At 41.0% G+C, this 24,790-nt stretch overlaps 1 protein-coding gene across 1 annotated transcript in view; it reads left to right on the forward strand.

The window, feature by feature from the left end:
- The window catches only part of LOC121880294 (rho GTPase-activating protein 17-like), a 236,943-nt gene that overhangs the window by 48,871 nt on the left and 163,282 nt on the right, over positions 1-24,790 (forward strand). The window lies entirely within an intron of this gene.

Below are 24,790 nucleotides of genomic sequence, written 5' to 3' on the forward strand. Positions count from 1 at the left end.
TGAGAGTTTAAGATAGTTTGGAAAATCTTAGACAGGGATGAAGTTAGGCACAATTGGGCTATAGTTAGAGGAATTAGAATGGTCACCCTTCTTCGGGATGAGCTGAACCGGGGCACGCTTCCAAGAAGAAGGAAAAGTTTGGTTTTGAGGTGTAGACGAAAGAGGCAAGCAAGCACAGGGGCCAGAATTTCAGCACACTCCCTCAGAACACGAGGGGGTATTACGTCTGGTCCATGTGCCTTACTCACATTCAAACTGGATAACACACCAGCAACCCTACAAGTGGAGATTATAGGACAGTACATATGTTCAGTAGGAGGTGCACGAGTAGGAGGGGTAGAGTGGAGTCGTCTAAGGTGGAGTTAGAGGAGAATAACGTGCCAAAGAGATTGTCTTTATCACGGGGACCGTTGGCCGGAACAGGGTAAATAGGGTTGGGGTCCGGTCTTGAAATCACTTGTTATCGGACATGGTAACTGTGTGCCAAGTTCCATACTTGTATCAAAATGTACAACTATCTGTGCAGGTGGGGGTCGATGTGCTCCGAAATTTTACGTGTGACTAGTGACAACCCTCATATACCAAAATTTATCGTCCGTGGGCTCATATTGTTTTACAAAGTATGCACAGATAGTTGTTTTAGCTACTGCACATGATTCAACACAAAATGGGTCATAAATCTCCGGACTATTATGTTAACAACAACTTGAAGCCTGTCTTCTGTTAACAATAACCCGCTCCTTTAATTTGCTACTTTTTTAGGGCTTATGGTATGTTGAACCAGAATCCACAGAGCCTTGTGAATTGTTAACATCAGACTACAACCTGTTGTCTGTTCGTCACATCCAAAACCGAGTATCACGTTGACCAAACCCAGAGCCAACTATATCATATCACTAACCTTCAGCCTGCAGTGAGTTAACAACTTCCTTCATCCTTTAGTAGTGTGTTAACAACTTCCTTCATCCTGCAGTAGTGTGTTAACAACTTCCTTCAGCCTGCAGTGTGTTAACAACTTCCTTCATCCTGCAGTAGTGTGTTAACAACTTCCTTCAGCCTGTAGTGTGTTAACAACAACCTTCATCCTGTAGTTAACATTCTCTTCATCCTGCAGTAGTGTGTTAACAACTTCCTTCATCCTGTAGTGTGTTACCAAAACTTCATCCTGTAGTGTGTTAACAACAGCCTTCATCCTGCAGTAGTGTGTTAACAACTTCCTTCATCCTGTAGTGTGTTACCAACAACCTTCATCCTGTAGTGTGTTAACAACAGCCTTCATCCTGTAGTGTGTTAACTGTATGTATATTCTGTATGCTGTATTTATATTATGCTATGTATATTATGTATGTGCTCCATTTATGTATTATTTATTTAGCCTAGCTAGTAGCGTGTGGCAATGTATTTATCAATGTCCCTTAAATTGTCCTTCTGAAGTATGGAAGCTGCTAATGTATCACTTGCCATTCGTCGTCTATAGAGCAGTTGACCAGCGGACAGGCTGAAGAGCGCTACTCCCCTTGTGTACATATCTCTTATCCAGTAAAACGAACCTACAAAATCTATACAGGTGTTTGTGTTCGCTCCTGTATATTGAACTTATTACCCAGAACATGAACATTAACAACAACCTTCATCCTGTAGTGTGTTAACAACTTCCTTCATTCTGTAGTGTGTTAACAACTTCCTTCATCTTGTAGTGTGTTAACAACTTCCTATATCTTGTAATGTGTTAACAACGTTCTGCATCCTGTAATGTGTTAATAACTTCCTTCATCCTGTAGTGTGTTGACAACAACTTTCTTCCTTTGTACCTGTAGTGTGTTAACAACAACTTTCTTCCTTTGTACCTGTAGTGTGTTGACAACAACTTTCTTCCTTTGTACCTGTAGTGTGTTAACAACAACTTTCTTCCTTTGTACCTGTAGTGTGTTAACAACAACTTTCTTCCTTCGTACCTGTAGTGTGATAACAACAACTTTCTTCCTTCGTACCTGTAGTGTGTTAACAACAACTTTTCTTCCTTTGTACCTATAGTGTGTTAACAACAGCTTTCTTCCTTCGTACCTGTAGTGTGCTAACAACTTTCTTCCTTTATTGCCTGTGAGTAATATAGAAAACAACAACTTTCTTCCTTTGTACCTGCCAGTGTGTTGACAACAACTTTCTTCCTTTGTACCTGTAATTAATAATTGCGCAACAACTTTCTTCCTTTGTACCTGTAATTGTGTTAACAACAACTTTCTTCCTTCATCCTGTAGTGTGTTGACAGCAACTTTCTTCCTTGTACCTGGTGTGTTAACAACAACTTTCTTCCTTTGTGCCGCAGCAGTGTGTTGAGCCAACAAGCTTTCTTCACTTTGCCCACCTGTAGTGTGTGCTATAGCAACTGCTTTTGTACCTGTAGTGTGTTGCTGTGTAACTTTCTTCCCTTTGTACCCCTGTAGTGTCTGTTGACAACACTTTCTTCCTTCATTGCCTGTAGTGTGTGCTGCTTAACTTTCTTCCTTTAAATCACCATAGTGTGTGGCTAACCAACTTTCTTTGTACCTGTAGTGTTAAACAACAGCTTTCTTCCTTTGTACCTTAGCAATTGTGTTGACAACAACTTTTCTTCCTTTGTACCTGTAGTGTGTTAACATAACTTTCTTCCTTTGTACCTGTAGTGTGTTAGCAACAACTTTCTTCCTTCATGCCTGTAGTATGTTGACAACAACTTTCTTCCTTGTACCTGCTTAATTGTGTTGACAACAACTTTTCTTCCTTCACGTACCTGTAGTGTGTTAACAACAACTTTCTTCCTTCATTACCTGTAGATATGTTGACAACAACTTTCTTCCTTTGTACCTGTAGTGTGTTAACAACAACTTTCTTCCTTTGTACCTGTAGTGTGTTAACAACTTTCTTCCTTCATTACCTGTAGTGTGTTGACAACAACTTTCTTCCTTCGTACCTGTAGTGTGTTAACAACAACTTTCTTCCTTCGTACCTGTAGTGTGTTGACAACAACTTTCTTCCTTCGTACCTGTAATTGTGTTAACAACAACTTTCTTCCTTCGTACCTGCTTAATTGTGTTATTAACAACTTTCCTTCCTTCGTACCTGTAGTGTGTTAACAACAACTTTCGCTGCTTCGTACCTGTAATTGTATTAACAACTTTCTTCCTTCGCATTACCTGTAATTGTGTTAACAACAACTTTCTTCCTTCGTACCTGTAGTGTGTTAACAACAACTTTCTTCCTTCATGCCTGTAGTGTGTTAACAACAACTTTCTTCCTTCATGCCTGCTTAGTGTGTTAACAACAACTTTCTTCCTTCGTACCTGTAGTGTGTTAACAACAACTTTTCTTCCTTCATTGCCTATAGTGTGTTAACAACAACTTTCTATACATTGCCTGTAGTGTGTTGACAACAACTTTCTTTCCCTTCATTACCTGTAGTGTGTTAACAACAACTTTCTTCCTTCATTACCTATAGTGTGTTGACAACACTTTCTTCCTTTGTACCTGTAGTGTGTTAACAACAACTTTCTTCCTTCGTACCTGTGAAAGTGTATTGACAAGCAACTTTCTTCCCTTCATACCTGTAGTGTGTTAACCAATAACTTTCTTCCTTTGTACCTGCTTAGTGTGTTAACAACAACTTTCTTCCTTCGACCCACCTGTAATTAATGTTAACAACAACTTTCTTCCTTCATTACCTGTATAGTATGTTGACAACAACTTTCTTCCTTCGGCGTACCTGTAGTGTGTTAACAACAACTTTCTTCCTTTATTGTACCTGTAATTATTAACAATAACTTTCTTCCTTAAATACCTGTAGTGTGTTAGCAACAACTTTCTTCCTTCGTACCTGTAGTGTTGACAACAACTTTCTTCCTTCGTACCTGTAGTGTGTTAACAACAACTTTCTTCCTTCGTACCTGTAGTGTGTTGACAACAACTTTCTTCCTTCGTACCTGTAGTGTGTTAACAACAACTTTCTTCCTTTGTACCTGTAGTGTGTTAACGATAACTTTCTTCCTTTGTACCTGTAGTGTGTTAACAACAACTTTCTTCCTTCGTACCTGTAGTGTGTTAACAACAACTTTCTTCCTTCGTACCTGTAGTGTGTTAACAACAACTTTCTTCCTTCGTACCTGTAGTGTGTTAACAACAACTTTCTTCCTTCGTACCTGTAGTGTGTTAACAACAACTTTCTTCCTTTGTACCTGTAGTGTGTTGACAACAACTTTCTTCCTTCGTACCTGTAGTGTGTTAACAACAACTTTCTTCCTTCGTACCTGTAGTGTGTTGACAACAACTTTCTTCCTTCGTACCTGTAGTGTGTTAACAACAACTTTCTTCCTTCGTACCTGTAGTGTGTTGACAACAACTTTCTTCCTTCGTACCTGTAGTGTGTTGACAACAACTTTCTTCCTTCGTACCTGTAGTGTGTTGACAACAACTTTCTTCCTTTGTACCTGTAGTGTGTTAACAACAACTTTCTTCCTTCGTACCTGTAGTTAACAACAACTTCTTCCTTCGTAATTTCTGTAGTGTGTTGACAACAACTTTTCCTTCTGTACCTGTAGTGTGTTGGACAACAACTTTCTTTCCTTGTACCTATAGTGTGTTAACAACAACTTTCTTCCTTCGTACCTGTAGTGTGTTAACAACAACTTTCTTCCTTCGTACCTGTAGTGTGTTAACAACAACTTTCTTCCTTCGTACCTATAGTGTGTTAACAACAACTTTCTTCCTTCGTACCTGTAGTGTGTTAACAACAACTTTCTTCCTTCGTACCTATAGTGTGTTAACAACAACTTTCTTCCTTCGTACCTGTAGTGTGTTGACAACAACTTTCTTCCTTTGTACCTGTAGTGTGTTAACAACAACTTTCTTCCTTCGTACCTGTAGCGTGTTAACAACAACTTTCTTCCTTCGTACCTGTAGTGTGTTGACAACAACTTTCTTCCTTTGTACCTGTAGTGTGTTAACAACAACTTTCTTCCTTTGTACCTGTAGTGTGTTAACAACAACTTTCTTCCTTCTCTGTACCTGTAGTGTGTTAACAACAACTTTCTTCCTTCGTACCTGTAGTGTGTTAACAACAACTTTCTTCCTTTGTACCTGTAGTGTGTTGACAACAACTTTCTTCCTTCGTACCTGTAGTGTGTTAACAACAACTTTCTTCCTTCGTACCTGTAGTGTGTTGACAACAACTTTCTTCCTTCGTACCTGTAGTGTGTTGACAACAACTTTCTTCCTTCGTACCTGTAGTGTGTTGACAACAACTTTCTTCCTTCGTACCTGTAGTGTGTTAACAACAACTTTCTTCCTTCGTACCTGTAGTGTGTTGACAACAACTTTCTTCCTTCGTACCTGTAGTGTGTTGACAACAACTTTCTTCCTTCGTACCTGTAGTGTGTTGACAACAACTTTCTTCCTTCGTACCTGTAGTGTGTTAACAACAACTTTCTTCCTTCGTACCTGTAGTGTGTTGACAACAACTTTCTTCCTTCGTACCTGTAGTGTGTTAACAACAACTTTCTTCCTTCGTACCTGTAGTGTGTTAACAACAACTTTCTTCCTTCGTACCTGTAGTGTGTTGACAACAACTTTCTTCCTTCGTACCTGTAGTGTGTTGACAACAACTTTCTTCCTTCGTACCTGTAGTGTGTTAACAACAACTTTCTTCCTTGTACCTGTAGTGTGTTAAACAACTTTCTTCCTTCGTACCTGTAGTGTGTTGACAATAACTTTCTTCCTTCGTACCTGTAGTGTGTTAACAACAACTTTCTTTTCCCTTTTCGTACCTGTAGTGTGTTAACAACAACTTTTCCTTCGTACCTGTAGTGTTAACAATAACTTTCTTCCTTTTCAGAATTCTGTAGTGTGTTAACAACAACTTTCTTCCTTTCGTACCTGTAGTGTGTTGACAACAACTTTCTTCCTTCGTACCTGTAGTGTGTTAACAACAACTTTCTTCCTTCGTACCTGTAGTGTGTTGACAACAACTTTCTTCCTTCGTACCTGTAGTGTGTTGACAACAACTTTCTTCCTTCGTACCTGTAGTGTGTTGACAACAACTTTCTTCCTTTGTACCTGTAGTGTGTTAACAACAACTTTCTTCCTTCGTACCTGTAGTGTGTTAAGAAATACCTATTAACACACATGTAGTTTAATAACAATACCCTTTGACATATCTCTAGTGTGTTAGCAAAAGCCTTAAGCCTGAAGTTTGTTAACAATCTAGGGAACTTACTGGTGTGTGACATCACTAGTCCAGGGTACTTTGTGGTGACATCACTAGTCCAGGGTACTTTGTGGTGACATCACTAGTCCAGGGTACTTTGTGGTGACATCACTAGTCCAGGGTACTTTGTGGTGACATCACTAGTCCAGGGTACTTTGTAGTGACACCACTAGTCCAGGGTACTTTGTGGTGACATCACTAGTCCAGGGTACTTTGTGGTGACATCACTAGTCCAGGGTACTTTGTGGTGACATCACTAGTCCAGGGTACTTTGTGGTGACATCACTAGTCCAGGGTACTTTGTGGTGACATCACTAGTCCAGGGTACTTTTTGGTGACATCACTAGTCCAGGGTACTTTGTGGTGACATCACTAGTCCAGGGTACTTTGTAGTGACATTACGGGTCCAGAGTACTGAGTGGTGACATTGCGGGTCCAGGGTACTGAGTGGTGACATCACTAGTCCAGAGTGCTTAGTGATGACATGACGAAGTGAATTGAATCCAAAGCACTGAATGTTGGTGTGTGTTTAAGGATCAGAATTAATGGTTAGAGTTGGAGTTTTTTTTTTTAATCAATTGGTTGCACAGGCTGAAGTTTCTGTCATCTGTGGACTGGGTGTGGTGCTGGGGCACTGTGGACTGGGTGTGTTGTTGGGGTACTGTAGGCTGGGTGTGGTGTTGAGGCACTCTAGGCTGGGTGTGGTGCTGGGGCACTGTGGACTGGGTGTGGTGTTTGGGCACTGTGGGCTGGGTGTGGTGTTGAGGCACTCTAGGCTGGGTGTGGTGTTGGGGCACTGTGGATTGGATGTGGTGTTTGGGCACTGTGGGCTGGGTATGGTGTTGGGGCACTGTGGGCTGGGTATGGTGCTGGGGCACGGTGGGTCTGGGTATGGTGCTGGGGCACTATTGGCTAGGGTGTTGTCCTTATTCTGGTACAAACAAAAACTTCAAACAATGAAGTATTGAGACTATGCCCATAAACATCCAGCACTGTGCATTTGCTTGTTTATTTTATGCCTGTCCTTATTTTATAGATGCTGTACTTCCTCCGTGACGGTATTAACGAGGTCCATTCAATAGTATCACACATCCTCAATCGGCCTACAAGAGCACTTGTGACGGCCCATGACATCACTTTGCTATTTCATCTTATAGGGCTGCTGCCTAATAAAACCCACTGTGGAACTTCCTACCACACAGTATATAACTTACATCATTACTATAACCTCCATTAGATCAAAGCATATTGCTTCAAATATATTTGATCTTTGATAAAATTTTTGACTATAACACATGTCGGATCTCCCTTTCGTTATATAGCGGTTAGAATAAAGATTTCAGTTCATTTGATGTTCACGTCACAGCTCCAGGGTGTTGACGTAATGAGACATAGATTGTGGCTGCCATCATACATCGGGAAAAATAAACAATACTGGCAGCTAACAAACGAACCACTCTTACGCATCCAGTAAATTATTCGATGTTATGTTGCTTGCGTAGACGTTATTGGGACTCTGAGAGATCTGGAGAAACAGGAAGACGAAGTGAGAGCTGTGGAAAGGAGGTAGGCGTGGCGACGATCGAAGATACAGAGGAGGATGTGGTGAGGAGCCGGGATACAGAGGAGGATGTGGTGAGGAGCCGGGATACAGAGGAGGATGTGGTGAGGAGCCGGGATACAGAGGAGGATGTGGTGAGGAGCCGGGATACAGAGGAGGATGTGGTGAGGAGCCGGGATACAGAGGAGGATGTGGTGAAGAACCCAGGATACATAAGACGATGTGGTGATGATCCATGATACATAAGAGGATGTAGTGAGGATCCAGGATGCAGAGTAGGATGTGGAGAGTATCTAGGAAACATTGTAGGGTGTGGTGACGACCCATTTGGTCCAAGAGGGTTTTAATCACCCTTCTAAGGCCAAAAGGTTGATGTATTTTTTAAATGTATTTGATATGAAGTCAAAATACCTTTACTTACTTAATACAGCCTGGTCAAAAACTTGTGGCAAAGGGTTGAAAACTGTATATAACAGTCTGAGAGCTATATTTTCAATCTTTTACAGTAAAAGCGCCACCGCACCCGAAATCGAGCTACCACCTCAGTATGTTTTAACAAGGTTTCCTCTTTCACAAAATGTGTCGTATGTGGATGACCCAGCACCTGTTGTGAGTTAAAGTGAGGCGAGTGAACCCGAGGCTGGGCCGTCACGGGGCCGTAAACGTCCGTGCAGGCTTCACACGTGGAAGAGTAATGTTGCAAAAAAGCTTTGTAATGAAGGCAAGGCGTACACCAGTCGTATGACCAACATATTACTACCAGAAAGGCAGGTAGCTCTACATGTGCCGATGAGTGTTTCACGAAAGTCGCCTTTTTCTCTCTTTTTATAAAAATGTCACTTGTGCCCTTATATTGAAATATAATTTTGTGGTCAATAATATAACTGAGTGATGAGGTTTTCTGTACTTTATTTATATAACATATCACTAAGAAGCTGTTAGTGATGAAAATCTTTATTGCATTTCAACTGGCTGTGCAGTTTCAGAAAAAATAAAAGAAGAGCTGGCACAGTGTATTGATATTGTCCAAAAGTGGTGTGATGAGTTCGTAACAGGCTGCTTTAATGATGCTCGTAGATTTGAAAAACCAATACCACGGCGTAGAGTGAAGAACTTTGCAACCGAGGAGTAAAAGTCAAGTTAACTGGGAAAGATAAGAAGATCCAAGAGATACAAGCAACAAGAGACCTATTTGGAAGGTTATTATACCTAGCCACAAAAATTGATATTGATCTTTCTAAAGTTTTGAGTTACCCTATCACCCCTGTACCTGCATCTATGGCACATCTTTATGGATTAATTAATAAACAGGAAAGTCTGTACAGTGCTCCTAAAGAAACTTGAAACGAAAGTAAACATTCAGCCACCTTCCACAGTCGATGCTTGTGTTAAAGATACAATATTTCTCATCATATCTTTGTCAGATCTCCCTGCTACTTTTGGCGGGGTGGCTGAAGTTCTGCTGTCAAAGTTGTGTGCTCATGGTAGACGTGTGGACTTTGTGTGTGATACTTGTACAAGTCCATCAATCAAAGACAATGAACAATACATGTGTGGTGCAACTGAGTTCAACATTGTTATTGCTGGCCCTGAAAAGAAGCGAGCAAAAAGCTTTAGTAAAGCACTGTCATCCGACCTGTTCAAGACATCACTCTTCAAATTCCTTGCAACTGAATGGGAAAAGGGCACATACAATGAAACCTATCCAGCACTAAAAGAAGAGTGTTATAAATTTGACGTAAGAAGAGAATCAGTGTTTCGGCAGATTATACCCTGAACTTGGCTGTTAGCATGAGGAAACAGACACACGAGTTGTTTTGCATGTGAAGCATATCAAGGAAACCATGATAAACATCCAGGTTAGTGTTAGAGCATATGACACAGATATATTAGTGATCCTGCTTTACCATGTTGCAAAGGATACTGGTACTACCAAAGTTTGGAAGGACCTTGGATTTAGCAGCAACAACTCTCGTAGATATATAGATGTTACTGCCCTTGCTGCTAATTTAGTAGAGACCATCTGCTCTGCTTTACCAACAATACATTCTTTTACAGGATGTGACTATCCATCGCCATTCATGCGAAAAGGAAAGGTACGCCCCTATAATATCATGGAAATATCTAAGGTTTTTCAGGAAGCTTTTCCTGAGGTTGGGGATTATCCAGAAGTATCTCCAGATATGATCTTGTCATTAGAATCATTTGTGTGCACTCTCTGTGGGAAAGGAAAGTTTAAAACTGTGAATGGTGCAAGATTTGCTTCGTTTAGGCAAAATAATGCACCTGCTACTCATCGGCATCCACTTGAAAATATTAAGCATAGTGATCCGAGCCTTCTTCTTCCATGCAGATCAGTTTTGGCTGAAAAAATTAAGCGTGCAAACTATGTAGGTATCAGTATGGAAGAAGGCAGACACAACAACTCCAGTACAGTGGCAAGCACAAGACAGCGGCTGAGAACTTGAACATAGGCGGTACACAATAAAATGGGTTGAAGGTGATCAGATTCCACAGGAAGTACTCGTATATGTAGCAATGGATGACACAACCATGTTATCTACAGATGTTAATGGAGATAAATTAACATATGAATCATCAGGAGAGTCAAATTATGATTTTGACTGATGCATACTCACAAATGCTTAATTCATTTTGTAACTATATAATGCTGTGGACGACATTCTACTTGAATTGCTTGATTTGTTTATTTAGTTCTCGGGTACGAGGCATGATGAATAAGAACCTTATGATTGTTTCATAAGATTCGGATTGATTATTATTTGTATAAGAATAATGGCATTGTACCTTCTTTTGGTGCACTTTAATACCCTTAAAGGGCAGGTACGGTATGATATAACCACGTTTTGTCATAGGCATATAATTCAAAGATTGTAATCAAACAGTTTGTCTACAGTTTATCTTGTACTAAAGTGTGATTCTATATGAATTTAAAATGATATAAATCAGGGGTATTAAGCATTTTTTACTTATGCACCATGATACCAGAATTTTGTTTTAATGTGATAACTCAGCTTCTATGGTTTTAATATGTTTTAATGTAATGTCTATGTTTCTATGGTTTTAATATGTTTTAATGTAATATTTATGTTTCTATGGTTTTAATATGTTTTAATGTAAAGTCTATGTTTCTATGGTTTTAATATGTTTTAATGTAATGTCTATGTTTCTATGGTTTTAATATGTTTTAATGTAATGTCTATGTTTCTATGGTTTTAATATGTTTTAATGTAATGTCTATGTTTCTATGGTTTTAATATGTTTTAATGTAATGTCTATGTTTCTATGGTTTTAATATGTTTTAATGTAATATCTATGTTTCTATGGTTTTAATATGTTTTAATGTAATGTCTATGTTTCTATGGTTTTAATATGTTTTAATGTAATGTCTATGTTTCATGGTTTTAATATGTTTTAATGTAACATCCATGTTTCTGGTTTTAACATGTTTTAATGTAACGTCCATGTTTCTATGGTTTTAACATGTTTCACGTAACGTCTATGTTTCTATGGTTTTAATATGTTTTAATGTAATGTCTATGTTTCTATGGTTTTAATATGTTTTAATGTAATGTCTATGTTTCTATGGTTTTAATATGTTTTAATGTAATGTCTATGTTTCTATGGTTTTAATATGTTTTAATGTAATGTCTATGTTTCTATGGTTTTAATATGTTTTAATGTAATGTCTATGTTTCTATGGTTTTAATATGTTTTAATGTAATGTCTATGTTTCTATGGTTTTAATATGTTTTAATGTAATGTCTATGTTTCTATGGTTTTAATATGTTTTAATGTAATGTCTATGTTTCTATGGTTTTTATAATGTGTATTTTTGTTACTTATAAAATTCCAACAGAATTGCACAAAATAATTAGGTCAACTTGCAATTATGGCGATGTTATTTCCCTGTGTGTAAGAAAAGTCGCCACTGCGCGGTACAATTTTTAACCCTTTCACATAGGTTTTCGGCCAGGCTGTATCAAGTAAGAAATGGTATTTTACATACTCCTGTAATATACATTTCAAAAATACCATTAAGCCTTTTGGCCTCAGACGGGTGATTAACCCCACCTCTTGCTCTAACTATAAAAAAGAGAATGTGGTGAGGATCCAGGATACATAAGAGGGTGTGGTGAGGATCCATGATACATAAGAGGGTGTGGTGAGGATCCATGATACATAAGAGGGTGTGGTGAGGATCCAGGATACATAAGAGGGTGTGGTGAGGATCCATGATACATAAGAGGGTGTGGTGAGGATCCAGGATACATAAGAGGGTATGGTGAGGATCCATGATACATAAGAGGGTATGGTGAGGATCCATGATACATAAGAGGGTGTGGTGAGGATCCAGGATACATAAGAGGATGTGGTGAGGATCCAGGATACATAAGAGGGTGTGGTGAGGATCCAGGATACATAAGAGGGTGTGGTGAGGATCCAGGATACATAAGAGGGTGTGGTGAGGATCATGATACTTAGAGGGTGTGGTGAGGGTCCATGATGCATAGGGTGTGGTGAGGGTCCATGATGATACATAAGAGGGTGTGGTGAGGGATCCATGATACATAAGAGGGTGTGGTGAGGGTCCATGATATAAGAGGGGTGTGGTGGGATCCGCAGTATAGAAGGTGTGGTGAGGATCCATGATACATAGAGGGTGTGGTGAGGATCCATGATGCATAAGAGGGTGTGGTGAGGATCCAGGATACATAAGAGGGTGTGGTGAGGGTCCAGGATACATAAGAGGGTGTGGTGAGGGTCCAGGATACATAAGAGGGTGTGGTGAGGGTCCAGGATACATAAGAGGGTGTGGTGAGGATCCAGGATACATAAGAGGGTGTGGTGAGGATCCATGATACATAAGAGGGTGTGGTGAGGATCCAGGATACATAAGAGGGTGTGGTGAGGATCCAGGATACATAAGAGGGTGTGGTGAGGGTCCAGGATACATAAGAGGGTGTGGTGAGGGTCCAGGATACATAAGAGGGTGTGGTGAGGATCCATGATACATAAGAGGGTGTGGTGAGGATCCATGATACATAAGAGGGTGTGGTGAGGATCCAGGATACATAAGAGGATGTGGTGAGGATCCAGGATACATAAGAGGGTGTGGTGAGGATCCATGATACATAAGAGGGTGTGGTGAGGATCCATGATACATAAGAGGGTGTGGTCAGGATCCAGGATACATAAGAGGTGTGGTGAGGATCCAGGATACATAAGAGGGTGTGGTGAGGATCCATGATACATGAAGGGTGTGGTGAGGATCCATATACATAAGAGGGTGTGGTGAGGATCCATGATACTTAGAAGGGGTGTGGTGAGGTCCATGATACATAAGAGGGTGTGTGGTGAGGTCCATGATACATAAGAGGGTGTGTAGTAATCCATGATACATAAGAGGGGTGTGGTGAGGGTCCATGATACATAAGAGGGTGTGGTGAGGATCCATGATACATAAGAGGGGTGTGGTGAGGATCCATGATACATAAGAGGGTGTGGTGAGGATCCATGATACATAAGAGAGGTGTGGTGAGGTCAGGATACATAAGAGGTGTGGTGAGGGTCCAGGATACATAAGAGGGTGTGGTGAGGTCAGGATATATAAGAGGTGTGAGGGTCCAGGATACATAAGAGGTGTGTGTGGAGGATCCAGGATATATGAAGAGGGTGAGGGATCACATATGAGGGTGTGGTGAGGATCCAGGATACATAGAGGGTGTGGTGAGGATCCAGGATACATAGAGGTGGTGGGAGGGTCAGGATACATAAGAGGGTGTGGTGAGGGTCCAGGATAAGAGGGTGGTGAGGATCCATGATACATAAGAGGTGTGGTGAGGATCCATGATGCATAAGAGGGTGGTGGAGGATCCATGATCATAAGAGGGTGGTGAGGATCCAGGATACATAAGAGGATGTGGTGAGGATCTGATGATATAAGAGGGTGTGGTGAGGATCCATGATACATAAGAGGGTGTGGTGAGGATCCATGATACATAAGAGGGTGTGGTCAGGATCGTGTGAACATAGAAGAGTTTGGCAAGGCTGACCTGCGCCGTAGTCGAGACCCAGACCGAGACCTGCTTTTCGAGACCTGGTGCCTTACAAGTCGAGACATAGACCATTCGCAGTTTTAGTATAAATTTGTATGTTTGTGCATAAGCCGGTACTATCCACTAAATTATTTAAATTGTTTGTCTTTTATTCATATTCGTTATGTGAGTACGAGTTATTAAATATACTGTACGCACTTTATTCAAATGTATTTAAAATGGCCAGTGCCAGAATGACCAGCGATGGATGTTTGGTCAGAAATGAAGTGGTGTCAAGTGTCAAAATTTATCATAATTCAAGAAATCTTTATTTTAACAATTTTCCCGACAATGATTAAAATAGTGTTCGCGAGCATCAGTTCTTCGAGCACGATGTAGAACAATATTAAGAAATATAGAAGAGCACCGCCAGACTATAGGGGAGCACAATAGTGCTCTGAGCACCAGGTTGGGAACCCAAGCCTGTAAATAGTGACCTGAGGGGAGGTATCTCCCCAACCTAGACCAGATGACAACTACCTCCCAGAATATCTATAAAACAATAATTAATAAGTGGTTTCAAAAGGTTGTCCGAGACTACGAAGGATCGATACTTGGAAAAAAGGTCTAACAACCTACATTCTATCATAGAAAGAAGGTGGTGGGGGTGTGGCAAGAGTAGGACACAGAGGTGTGGCAGGTTATGGGCACAGAAGGTGGCAGGTTATGGGCACAGAAGGTGGCAAGAGTTATGGGGCAGAAGGTGTGGGCAAGAGTTATGGGCACAGAAGGTTTGGCAGAGTTAGGGCACAGAAGGTGTGGCAAGAGTTAGAGACACAGAAGGTGTGGCAAGAGTTATGGATGAGCAGGTTTATGGACACAGAGGTGTAGAGTTAGAACACAGAAGGTGTGGCAAGGGTATGGGCACAGAGGGTGTGGTTATGGACTGGCAGAGTTTATGGACACAGAGGTGTGGCAGAGTTATGGACACAGAGGGTGTGGCAAGGTTATGGACACAGAGGGTGTGGCAAGGTTATGGGCACAGAAGGTGTGAGTTATGGGCACAGAAGGTGTGGCTGAGTTAGGGAGAAGGGTGTGAGAGTTAGAGACACAGAAGGTGTGGCAAGAGTTATGGACACAGGCAAGAGTTTATGGACACAGAAGGTGTGGCAAGAATTATATATACATACATAGAACTGATCCCAAGCCCATAGGAGCACGGGGGTGGAGGAGACTGCAGGGAGCGGCAAACAAGGCGAAAGATTACAGGGAAATAGCTAGGAATGATGACAAAACTAAATTAGACAGGGAGTTGAAAAACTAAACGCGGTAAGGGAAAGACTTGGTGAACACGACTAACTTAAATGTCTACTACTACGAATAACAGTAGAAGCATGAGAAACAAAATGGATGATATTAAGGCCTGGTATGTACCGAAGAAATCGATATAATTGCATTCACTGAAACATGGATCAAATCCTAGACACACGTGAATTACCAGTCGAATAATTAAATTGGTGGGTTAAGCAAACTGTTCCATACCGATAGGGCAAGACCAGAAAAGGAGGCGGAGTAGGGTAATCTATGTTAGAATAATCTGAAGTGTGAAATAAATAAGGAAATAAAAACTGAGAGGAATACAGAAACAATTTCTGATAGAATTAAGCGACGGTCGGGAAAAATTAATCACAGGGTAATATATAGACCCCCAATCTTGATAGGCCAATGAGCGACTTATCTGGGATGAAATGCGAGGGCTTCCATACACAACAAAAGTCTGTAGGTAGGCGATTTTAACCTTGGCCAAATAGATTGACTGTCCTTACGGGTAACTTCAGAATCAGAGGATTTTCTCGAGACGATCTATGACTGTTTCTAAGTCAACATATAACCGAACCCACACGGGTAATAATATACTGGATTTAGTTCTGACGAACAGAGAAAAACCTCATTAGGCAATGTCGAGGTAGGGAAACGGAACTTGCGTAAACAGCGATCACAAAGAAATTCAGATCTTGTGCTAGATTTTCAGGGCAGACGTAAGGAAAAATTCCACTAAAAGTACCAGATTTCAGAAGGGCAAATCCCTTTGACAGTTTAAAGAGGCAGCTGAGAGAGGGGGTGTCGCGCTTTGGCCGTGAACCTGACAGATGACACTGACCTGATAACGAGATCTGAGATTGCCGAAGTTCCACGATAATTTAAAATAGTGAGTTACTTAATGCACAAAGGCAGAACATACCATACAAAAAACTCAGATCAGACAACAATGACCCTAAATGGATAAATAATTACTTAAAGAACATCATTGGCCAAAGGAAGGCTATAGGTAGAAGGATAAATCGTGGCGAAATTCACCTCCGGGACTATTATAGGGTATTGGCGAGTAGAGTTAAAACCGAGATAAGGAAAGCAAAGAGGAATAATGAAGTAAGGATAGCAAGGGAGGCGAAGACAAACCCCAAAGGATTCTACCAAATGTATCAAACTAAAACACGAGAAAAGATTGGACCAATACGGTCAGACTCCGGCGAGCTCACTGATAACGATGGAGAAATGAGCAATAATTTGAATAAATATTTTTCAACAGTTTTCACCACCGAAAATCTAAACATGATACCCGAGGCACCGACTCTATTCAGAGATAGTGAAGAAAACAAATTAAGTGAGATAGTAGTGACTAGTAACGATGTTAGTAAGCAAATAGACAAACTAAAGCCTAATAAGTCACCTGGTCCCGATGAGATATTTGCCAGAGTATTAAAGGAATGTAAGGAAGAGCTTAGTATGCCCTTAGCAAAGTTGTTTAACATGTCCTTAAAACAGGTGTAGTACCAGAATCCTGGAGGATAGCGAATGTAATACCGATTTTCAAGAAGGGATAGATCACTATCCTCTAACTACCAAATCAGTCTAACATCAATAGTAGGCAAATTACTGGAAGCAATCATTTCAAACTCTATTCGAAATCACCTGGAGAAGCACAATTGATCAATGATTCCCAGCATGGCTTCACGGGCGTTCATGTCTAACTAATCTATTAACATTCTTTTCATCAGTTTTCGAATCGGTGGACGAGGGGCACAATTATGATGTGGTATATCTCGACTTTAGCAAAGCCTTCGACAGAGTCCCCACGAAAGACTAATTAGAAAGGTAGAAGCTCATGGCATCAAAGGTGACATCCTTAAATGGATTAGGGCGTGGTTACAGGACAGGAAACAGCGAGTGAGCATTAACGGCACTAAGTCCCATTGAGCAACGTCACAAGTGGAGTTCCCCAAGGCTCAGTACTTGGACCATTATTATTTATTATATACATAAACGACATAGATATCGGCATAGACAGCAACATAAGTAAATTTGCTGATGACACTAAAATAGGACGTGTTATTAAATCTGACGAGGACTCGGCAAAACTACAGGAAGATCTAAACAAATTTTTCGAATGGTCTGAAAAATGGCAGATGAAATTCAACGTCTACAAATGTAAAGTACTCAGTATAGGAGATGTAAACAGGAAAACCAGATACCAGATGAACAACGATGCCATAGAGAAATCCGACTGCGAGAGAGATTTAGGAGTAATGATAAGTAGGAACCTTAAGCCAAGTAAACAATGTGTTTTTGCTCGTATCAAGGCTAATAAAGTACTTGGGTTCATACAAAGGAGTGTTAGTTACAAGACTAGCGAGGCCATCCTAAAACTGTATCTTGCTCTTGTGAGACCACACCTGGATTATGCAGTTCAGTTCTGGTCACCGTATTACAGAATGGATATAGAATCCTTGGAAAGAATTCAGAGGAGAATGACAAGACTAATCCGGGGCATTAGGAACCTTGAGTATAGAGACAGGTTAAAGCATCTTAATTTGCACTCCCTCGAGAGATGTAGAGCGAGGGGCGACCTGATAGAGGTGTATAAGTGGAAGACAGGGCTAAACAAAGGGGACATTACAAAGGTACTCAAATTATCCAACCAGGAGCGAACTCGTAACAATGGTTTTAAATTAGACAAATTTAGATTTAGGCGTGAAATAGGTAAACACTGGTTTGGAAACAGAGTAGTGGATGAATGGAACAAGTTACCAAATATCATCATTAACTCGAATACGCTGAATTGCTTCAAACATAGGTTGGATGCTCATATGAGCAATAGGGGTTGGGTGTAAACGGGACTGCCCAGTATGGGCCAATAGGCCCGCTGCAGTTTCCTCCATTCTTATGTTCTTATGTTCTTATGACCATAAGAATATCTTAATATTGCCATTTCACAAAAATTTCTCTCAAATTCCTTTACAACTAAAAACCTGGAACGTCAATGTGGCATTTAAAAACTCATGCACTGTTAAACAGATGTTAATCAAGAACTCCCCCAATAATACAAATGGCTGCATTTATAAAGTTCCTTGCAAGGAATGTAATATGTTTTACTTAGGCCAAACAGGTAAAGATCTTGTAACTAGACTTAAACAACATAAATACAGTGTTAGGACAGGCCAGGAATCCTATGCTCTGTTCGTTCATTTGAGGGATAATAAGCATTGCATTGACTGGGATAATGCCTCCTCAATATTACCTTGTAATTCAATTGACAGTAGGAACATCATAGAATCTAGTCTCATTAAACATACCGAATCCGTTAACATGAATATGAGTAACGGTATGTACAAATTGGACAATTTTGTAATTAAGAAGATTTGTAAGAAGGTTGGGTCAGTTTTCCCTCTGACCTGACTACCGACCGTATGGGGTGCTTTTGTAAAGATTGGGAAGGTCATTCATTACCTATACTTGATCTCTGTGGACTTGTTCTCACAGTCCTCTGTATATATATAACTTGTTCTGCACTTCTATTTTAGTTTGTACTCACCCCTGAAGATGTGAATTACACGAAAGCGCTTGGGAACTTCGTGTTTTCTTTTCCTTGTGGTTATCAGCATATATATATATATATATATATATATATATATATATATATATATATATATATATATATATATATATATATATATATATATATATACTAGCGGAATCGCCGCCCTCCGGGCGGCTCTTTCGCTAGGTTCAAGATTTCTTAAGAGCATTATTGGAGTTCCAATCTTGGGAGTGAGGCGGTGAGGAGGCATTCCAGCGGGCTCCAAAGAATTAAGGAATTCTCCAGGGTACTGGACTGCTTGGTCCTGGTCGATTACTGCATCAACAGATTTGAATGAGGTCTCACTCTCTGGAAGCTGTCTGAGTAGAGTCATGTTGATTTCAGCCACTGTTTCATTCTTTGGTGCCAGAATTGCGCGTTCACGCAACCACTTGTGATCCTTGTGGTGGTAGATAATGTTTGGGTAGACCATGTTAGTGAGCTCAGTTGAGGAATTTACAATATTTCCACATCCTTTTCAACCTCTGTGTGGTTTAACGGGTCGGCTCGGGTTGGGTGTCTCGGATCGGGTTGGTTGGGTTTTTTTTGAGATCCCCACATGACACTTGCTATCCATGCCAAGTTTGGTCTGGGTGGCTCATTCGCTAGGGCACGGTAGGACGCCACCCTCTGGAAGGCTCCACATTGTGTCACTGTTCAGTCCCTAACAATTCTTCCACCAATAGTTCATTAACGGTGTACAGTATGTAAGTTCCACTACAACGGTACAGCAAAGTATACTTTTTTTAGCATTAAACTGTTGTTATTTTATTGTCTAATCATCACTACATATAACATCATCCATCATCACTACATATAACACCACCCAACATCACTACATATAACAACATCCATCATCACTACATATAACACCATCCATCATCACTACATATAACACCATCCATCATCATCGCTACATATAACACCATCCATCATCACTACATTTTACAACATCCATCATCACTACATATAACACCATCCATCATCACTACATATAACACCACCCATCATCATTACATATAACATCATCCATCATCACTACATATAACACCATCCATCATCATCGCTACATATAACACCATCCATCATCACTACAGATCGGTAAAGTAGGTTCCGAAATTCTCGTGCGGACACACGAACACAAATACTTCTTTGTTTTATATATATATATGTATGTATATATATATATATATATATATATATATATATATATATATATATATATATATATATATATATTATGAAACAATTGGAGCTCTGTTGTTTCCTTTTCCTGTGTGATTTTATCATTTATGTTATCCACGTTTTCATATATATATATATATATATATATATATATATATATATATATATATATATATATATATATATATATATATATATATATATATATATATATATATATTTCATGTATATGTGTGTGTCCGAGTAATGTTATCCTCCTACCTGTCTTCATCATCCGGTTCACAAGATGTTATACAGCATTATACCTCCGCTGTTTTGTACTTACTTCACAGTCATACAATTTTCCCCACCGTGATCCTGTGCCTATCACTGTGTGTTACAGGGCAAAACATTACCACACTGTACTCACAGCTTTGTGTTACAGTGTGATTTTCCGCTATCCTGTATTTCCTATATCTGCGTTATAGTATGAGTGCTACAGTGCATAGACCCTTGCCATCGTAACTACATTTTCAACTCTATGAATTTGTCAATGACGGAGAATTTTACTTACTGACCGAGTTAAAACATAATCCCACACTGACACAGCACTGTACTTGTGCCGCTGTTGAAAACTACGCCGACAAGACCAAACTCACTTCACAGTCAGGAGAGTCCGACATCAAAATATTGACAAAACCTGTGTTACAGCGGTCATCTTTAACCCGCAGCCTGGGGTCACAGTCACATATTCATACAGTACAGTACAATACTGTAAAACCTTGTATTTTCACTGATTAAACAACCGGAAATTTCATCAAATGGCGCAGAATATCATGCAAATTTGATATTTAGTCCCTTATTTTTGTGACGCAGTTTCTGTATAACTTCTTACTCACCGTCGACATTACTAATTACTGATGCCTCGCTAACCTCCCCACCAGGTGATTAATGACTCGTTAAACAGCCTTGACCTCGTGACCTTAATGATCTGTCGGCAGTCTCCCTGTACCCCCTCCCCCTGCTGTAACCCCGCATATCCCCTCCCCCTCTTGCTTCACCCCTACCTTCACCCCCTCCCCATCTTACCCTTCCATTCCCTTTATGCTTCACCCCTTCCCTCAGACCCTCCAACCCCCTCCTTACCCCTCCCCTCAGCTCTCCAGCAACACGTCTTTCTCCTTCTCCTACCCCCTGCAATATCCCTCCTAGCCTTCCTCTTCCTCTTGCTACATCCCTCCTTATCTTTACTCCCCTTGCTGTATCCCTCCTTACTCTTCCTAACCTGCTGCGTCCCTCCTTATCCTAACCCTGTAATATCCCTACTCATCCTTCCTCCCCCTGCTCCATCCCTCTCCTATACCCCCCCTGCTGCATCCTCTGGCATCCCAACTCCCCTGCCATATCCCTCCTTATCCTTCCTCCCCCTGCTGCATCCCTCCTTATCCTTCCTCCCCCTGCTGCATCCCTCCTTATCCTTCCTCCCCCTGCTGCATCCCTCCTTATCCTTCCTTCCACTGCTGCATCTCTCTCCTATTCACACTCATACACACACCTCACACTATTCTACTAATAATATAATGGTTGCCCCTCGTGTAATGAAGATGGCCGGCCCAAGGGCCACCTAGGCGTGAATTTACTTAGGGTGTAGAAGCTGTCGCCAACATAACAACCACACCGTAAGTTAACGAGCTGTATGACCCAGTGTCAAGGAATAGTACAAAAAGACCGGACAACTGCACTGACTAACCATTACCCGGGACACAATCCGCAAATCGATTAACATCCACGTTCCCAATTACTGCTGGGTAGACAGAGGCAAATGGCGTCAAGAAGCTTGCCCTTAGTTTCACCCTGCCCGGGGATCGAACCCGGGTCCGCTCGTTTGTAGGGCGAGCATGCTGACCATTACACCACAGGTCACAGTTGACAAACACACTATACACACACTCAAACACACACCTCACACTACACACACCCATACACACACCTCACACTAATACACACACCTCACACTATACACACTCATACACACGCCTCACACTACACACACTCATACACACACCTCACACTATACACACTCATACACGCACCTCACACTACACACACTCATACACACACCTCACACTACACACACCCCACACTCACACACAGATGCAAACACACACCCTAATATACACACTCATAGACACACTCACACACACACCTCACATTATACACACTCATACACACACACCCTGTACAATACAATATCTATACACACACTCACACTATACACCATATACACAGCACCTCACACTATACACAATCATACACACCTCACACTATACATATCAAACACACCAAACACACACACTCATACACACACCTCACACTGTATACATTCATACACACACCTCACACTATACACATTCATACACACACACCATGGTTTATATATAATATTCACATATTGTTCTCACACTATACACACTCATACACATCTCTACACTATACACTGTACACCCCTAATGAAAGACAATCACACACCACACTATACACACTCAAACACACCTCAAACCACACATCACACACACACCACACTATACACACACACACACACCACACTATACACATTCATACACACACCTCACACATACACATTCATACACACACCTCATAATTATACACACAGCACACACATTCACACCACAAACACCTACACTCACCACACTCATACCTACCTATACATACCTCATACTAAACATCATAAGTTATTAATTCACACTATACACACTGCACACCTGGCATTATACACATCATACACACACCTCACCATACACACGCATACACACACTCCCACACTATACTCAGTCATACACACACCTCATACCATACACTCACATGTAATTCCTCACACTATACTCACTTTATACACACCTCACACTATACTCATACCATACACACACCTCACACTATACACACTCATACACACACCCTACACTATACACACACTCAAACACACCCTCTCACACTATACACACTCATACACACACCTCACACTATACACACTCATACACACACCTCACACTATACACACTCAAACACACCTCACACTATACACACTCATACACACCTCACACTATACACATTCATACACACACCTCACACTATACACATTCATACACACACCTCACATTATACACATTCATACACACACCTCACACTATACACACTCATACACACATCTCACACTACAAACACTCATACACTCACCCCACACTATACTCACTCATACACACACACCCCACACTAAACACCTACACACACACCTCACACTATACACACACTCATGCAAACACCTCCACCATACACACTCATACACACACCTCACACTATACACACTACACACACCTCACACTATACACACTCATACACACACCTCACACTGTGCACACTCATACACACACCTCACACTATACACACTCATACACACACCTCACACTATGCACACTCATACACACACCTCACACTATGCACACTCATACACACACCTCACACTATACACACTCATACACACACCTCACACTATACACACTCATACACACACCTCACACTATACACACTCATACACACACCTCACACTATACACACTCATACACATACCTCACACAGTCTGTACTGTGAACTTTTCTGGTTATTGATTCTCATTGTACAGTATGTTAAGCTATTATATCATTACTTTGCTTAATTGAATATTTGACACCACACTCATGGTTGACATGACAACACCCAACACAGTATAAATAGTAGGACGTGAAAAATATGCAAGTGATTTTTATATAATATTCTCAAAACAAAATTAACACAAAACACATATACAAGGGTGAAAAATATTGTACTCAGCTGTACTAATACACATTACAAATAGCTGGCCAGCAGATCCCGCTGTGTGTAGTTAACAGTCGCTCAACTTTATGACAGAGTAGGCAGGGAGAACAAGCCTCAGAAGTGGTGAGTGTAGGACTGACCTGCAATCCCAGGGTTAGAATAGACATCACCTGTCATAGATGGCGCCCCCAACAGCCGGCAATGGTTTTCCACAAATCAAGAGCAATCTCATATCTCGTGTGCTTACTGGTTGACTGCTGGTTAACTAGTGGTTTGGGTGGTGTGAAGTAAGCCGTGCAGATAAAGGTGACAAAGGTATCAGCTTTGGTCTGAGACTGAGGGTTCTTCGGTCATTCAGTTAAAGCAGCACGTTTATCATCGACGAGTACATTGATTTCCGGGTCATTTTCATCAAACCAGTCCTGGTGTGTTCTTTCGATCTGGCCGAGGGTCTCCCTGTAGGTTTTTGTCACGAGAGTGTCGAGAATACCCCATTCGGCACTGGGATTTGCGTTGTTCATTGTTGGGTTGTTTATCAACCTGTGTTCGAGCTGCTCTCTGAAAGCAGGTATTACTGCTGGATCCTCCAGACGCTTTTCGTTAAAAACTCTTCTGGAGGCTTGCTGCTTCTCCGTTTTGGGGTGACGTGAAGTGAGAGTTTGGCTCTGACGAGCAGATGATTAGTGTCGCAGTGGTCTGAGTCACTCATGGCTCGGGTGATGAGGACATATGGGCGATCTCTTTCTCTGACAATGAGGAAGTCAATGAGATGCCACTGTTTGGATCGTGGGTGTTGCCACGAACCCTTGAACTTGTCGGCCTGCCTAGACATCGTATTGGTGATAGTGAGGTTGTGTGCTCCACACTTGCTGAGGAGGAGTAGGCCGTTGGGATTACACTTGCCTCACCTAGTCCATTTCTCCCTATGGTTCCCTGCCAAATGTCAGCATCTCTGCCAACTCTGGCATTGAAGTCACCTAGGA

Source organism: Homarus americanus, unplaced genomic scaffold (genome assembly GCF_018991925.1).
Source record: "Homarus americanus isolate GMGI-L3 unplaced genomic scaffold, GMGI_Hamer_2.0 scaffold20930, whole genome shotgun sequence".
Lineage (NCBI taxonomy): Eukaryota > Metazoa > Arthropoda > Malacostraca > Decapoda > Nephropidae > Homarus > Homarus americanus.